General features: G+C 40.3%; 1 non-coding gene across 1 annotated transcript; it reads right to left on the bottom strand.

Annotated features, from left to right (window-relative positions):
- Positions 1 to 3,796: 3,796 nt before the first annotated feature.
- Positions 3,797 to 3,915, bottom strand: LOC127642054 (5S ribosomal RNA). Its single transcript, XR_007970258.1, has one exon. It is a non-coding gene; the product is annotated as a 5S ribosomal RNA (ribosomal RNA).
- Between the last annotated feature and the right edge of the window lie 520 nt (positions 3,916 to 4,435).

The following is a 4,435-nucleotide window of genomic DNA, read 5'->3' as shown; positions in this document are numbered from 1 at the left end:
TCTTTTTATATATCAACTTAATTAATCCCATCCCCATTCTCTGATTCATTTCATCTTTCTTAAAAATCTCTTCATATACTTCTTTTAAAATACCGGTTAAAAAATCTTTAAAGGTTATGTAAAATTCATTCCCTAAACCATCAATGCCTGGACTTTTCCTTTTATTCAGTTCACTTATTGCTCTTTTTTATCTCTTCTTCTCTTATCTCTAGGTCACACTCTTTTTTGTCATCCTCTCCTACTTTTGTCTTTAATTGTTTCAATAATTCTAGTTTTTCTTCATCCTTTACTCCTTCTGCTTTAAATAGCTTTTCATAATATGCTTTTATTGTTTTTAATATCTCCTCATTTGTTTCCACTATCTCTCCATCTTCCCTTTGTATTCCTTTAATTGTTTGTGACATTCCCTTCTTCTTTCCAAGTCAAAAAAAACTTAGTACATTTCTCTCCTTCTACTGTGTACTTTGCTTTGCTTCTTAATCGTGCCCCGTTATATTTATTCTCTTCTATTTCTTTCAGTTTTCCCTCTATTTCTTTTACTTTTTGTAAATCTTTTTCCTTCAGTATTCAATTCCATTTCTAGTTGTTCTCTTATTCCTCTTTCCTTACCCTTTTTGCATCTCTGAATTATCCCACAATATTTTATGGTAAACTTTTTGATTAGGTACTTCACATTTTCCCACCATATTCTTTTATCTTCCAAGTACATTCCATTTTCTTTTTCCTTTTCAATGATTTCCTTTATACTTAAAACATAATCTTCATTCTTTAAAACCTCTGTGTTTAAAACCCATACTCCGGCCCTCTTTTCATTGTACTCCAGTCTATTTGTATAAAAATTGGCTTGTGATCACTTAAGCTTGTTTCTACATATTTTATTTTTCCGATAAAACCCTCTATATTTCTGCTACATAAAATAAAATCTATTCTTGTTTTACACATAAAATTCCCAACCAATTGTCTCCTCGAATATTCTTTTTTCTTTTCATTTCTTTCTCTCCATATATCAATCATATTGTTTTCTTCCATTAGCACTTTCAATTCTTTCCTTCCTTGATCCGCTTTAAAAACCATTCCCTCTGCCATTTCTAATTTACTAAAAACCATGTTAAAATCACCCATCATAATAACTTCTTTGTGTTTTTTAGAAATTCCCTCAATCCATTAAAATAGCCTTTCTTTTCTTTCTCTTCTGTAGGAGCGTGTACATTTACTACAATTACTTTCTTCTCTTCATACTCCATTTCCACCGCTATACATTTCCCATCATTATCCTTATACACTGTTTTACATGTTACACCTCTGTTTTCTTTTATTAAGACTGCCACTCCTCTACCCATTCTACCATCCCCGTTGCTAAATAAAATTTCCCCATTCCATCTTTTCCTTATTTCACTTATAACCCCTTCTCTCCAGTTAGTTTCTTGTAAAAAAATCACATCCTCTCCTTTACACATTTCTTTCACTTTTTCAAATTTGCTTATGTCTAAAAGTCCTCTAGCATTAAAAGTAACGATTCTTAAAAGCATGAAAACTATAAAAACATTGATAAAACCCATCATGTCAGTTCATTCTCCTCCAGATCCTTTAACACATCATACTTATTCCCAGTCTCAATTGAGTCCTTTTAGGCGTTTTTTTCTAGCAGTCTCTAAATTGGGCATTACCTTCATTGATCTTCTTCTTTTAGTTGACTTCAGTTGTTTATCTTCTTCTTCTTTTCCCCTTCACTTTCCTTTACAGCCGGTTGTTCTTTACTCCTTTGATCATTAAGTTCCACATTGTCCAACTCACTTTGCAAACTTTCAGTCAAACCCATTTGGGCACTTTCCAAACTTTCAGTCAAGTCCATCTGTGTTTCCTCCTCTTGTTGTGTTTGTATTTCATGTCCATTATACGCTTCCCCTTGATCCTCAGTATCTTTATTTCCTGTTGATTCATTGTTTTGTAATCTTCTTAATTCCTCCTCTCGCTCTTCATTGTCTCGTTCATGCATTTGCCCGTCTACCTGCTGCTCCTCCTCCTCTCTCCCCATCCAACACTCACACCTGTTTAAAACCAATTTGCAATCCGGCACGTTACCGCGTTGCAGTGTCTCGCGAAGTGCCCCCTCTCCTCGCACTTATAACACTTAAATTCCGGACAATCCTTTACCACATGGTCCGGGCTCATGCACAGCCTACAGGTCTTCACCTGGTGGCTGTGCATCACCCGGAAATATTGTGGGCCCTCCGCCGTCTCTATTTTTGTGCTGTACGGGAGGGAGGCAACTTCTTTCGGAAACGTGTTTTAACAAACCTTGTCCCGTCCTCAATACTAGTGCCCGGATACATTCTTCGTTTAACTTTTGAGATGGGGATTACTCCCCATCCCTCCAATTTGCTTAAAATTTCCTCGTCAGCAGTGTAAACTGGTAAATGCATGAAGGAGACAACATATTCTCTGTTTTGTAGTCTTTTTACCTCACAGTCAATGCCCTTTATTTTCAATCCATCCATTATAAGCTCTACGTCATCCTCGTGTTCCAGTGTTACCTCGTATTCCTTCACTCTTTTGGGTCTGACTGCTAAAATCCTTCCTTCTCCAATCTGCTCCGTCACCGCTTTAATGATGTCCACCGCCTTTGCGTCTTTCACATATTCTACATCCACCGTTACAGTTGCTTCTTTTAAGTACACTCTCTTTCCATCTTCTTTCCTTACATCTCGATTGATTCCACTGCCATCTCGTTGTCTTTTCTCCAGTCCAGTGTCGTTTGCTGTGCATGTTCCTCTATCCAGTCCAGTGTCGTTTGCAGTGCGTGTTCCTCGAGCCAGTCCAGTGTCGTTTGCCATGCGTGTTCCTCTATCCAGTCCAGTGTCGTTTGCCATTAATCCATCCATTTTTGAGAAAGAATAAAAATAACCACCTTCCAGCCAGCAAAAAGCTGCTGTTAGGTGGTTTAAACAGACAAAAAACAAAAAAAACCTAACTTAAAGTAAGAAAACCAAAAAACAAACACACAAAAAAGCACAAAATGGAGGAGAGCCTTCCTCTCCAACTGCAGCCAAAAACTCCCAATTGCTCACTAGCTCCCTCTAGCCTGCACAGGGTGGTATGGCCGTAGCGTAAAGATGCTGTGAACAGACGGCTATTTAAAGAAAGCCCACTGCCTGGGCCTTCCTCCTTGACACATGTCTTGGTGTGTCGTTTCAGAAGGAGAACATACATTGGACAAACAGACCCTGTCCTGACAAATGGGCTTTTAAACTAACTAAACATTTCAAACAAAAAAAGAAACTAAACAAAACAACAACCAAAGTGAAGTACCTCCTGTCTCCACATTCAATTACATTGGAGCTGGACACACTACCTTTTCCTGCTTACCTGTACCTTAGCTGCCACGTTGCTTGCTAAAAGAGGGAGGACTCAGCGTGGGCAATGGGCCACGCAAGGCAAGAAGCCACTGGGCCAACGCAAACCCTTCCCCACTCAAAGAAAGTCCTCTGGACACGTTCGATGGGAAATGTGCAACTCATTTTGCGGCAGCAAAGCACTTTGTTGGCACTTTCCTTCTCTGTGTGTTGCTGTCAAGAGGCAGCCAAAAAATAAAACCAGCCTCTGGACTGCCCCCTGGAGGAGGCAAGAAAAGGACCAGGCTGTCATTTGCCACAGAGAAGGCAAAATGAAGGAAATAGATTGGGGGTGTCTATTTACTAAGGATGAATGAATAAAATAAAAAAAAGAATAAAAAAAAAAAAAATGTCAGCTGTGGCAGGAGGACGTGTATTAGTTAAACCAATCCAGGAGAAGCAAAAGCTTACAGCACCTGGTATTCCCAGGCGGTCTCCCATCCAAGTACTAACCAGGCCCAACCCTGCTTAGCTTCCGAGATCGGACGAGATCGGGCGCGCTCAGGGTGGTATGGCCGTAAGCGAAAGATGCTGTGAACAGACGGCTATTTAAAGAAAGCCCACTGCCTGGGCCTTCCTCCTTGACACATGTTTTGGTGTGTCGTTTCAGAAGGAGAACATACATTGGACAAACAGACCCTGTCCTGACAAATGGGCTTTTAAACTAACTAAACATTTCAAACAAAAAAGAAACTAAACAAAACAACAACCAAAGTGAAGTGCCTCCTGTCTCCACATTCAATTACACTGGAGCTGGACACACTACCTTTTCCTGCTTACCTGTACCTTAGCTGCCACGTTGCTTGCTAAAAGAGGGAGGACTCAGCGTGGGCAATGGGCCACGCACGGCAAGAAGCCACTGGGCCAACGCAAACCCTTCCCCACTCAAAGAAAGTCCTCTGGACACGTTCGATGGGAAATGTGCAACTCATTTTGCGGCAGCAAAGCGCTTTGTTGGCACTTTCCTTCTCTGTGTGTTGCTGTCAAGAGGCAGCCAAAAAATAAAACCAGCCTCTGGACTGCCCCCTGGAGGAGGCAAGAAA

The sequence above is a fragment of the Xyrauchen texanus genome, unplaced genomic scaffold (assembly GCF_025860055.1).
Source record: "Xyrauchen texanus isolate HMW12.3.18 unplaced genomic scaffold, RBS_HiC_50CHRs HiC_scaffold_329, whole genome shotgun sequence".
NCBI lineage: Eukaryota > Metazoa > Chordata > Actinopteri > Cypriniformes > Catostomidae > Xyrauchen > Xyrauchen texanus.
This window is presented reverse-complemented; position numbering and strand designations above follow the sequence as displayed.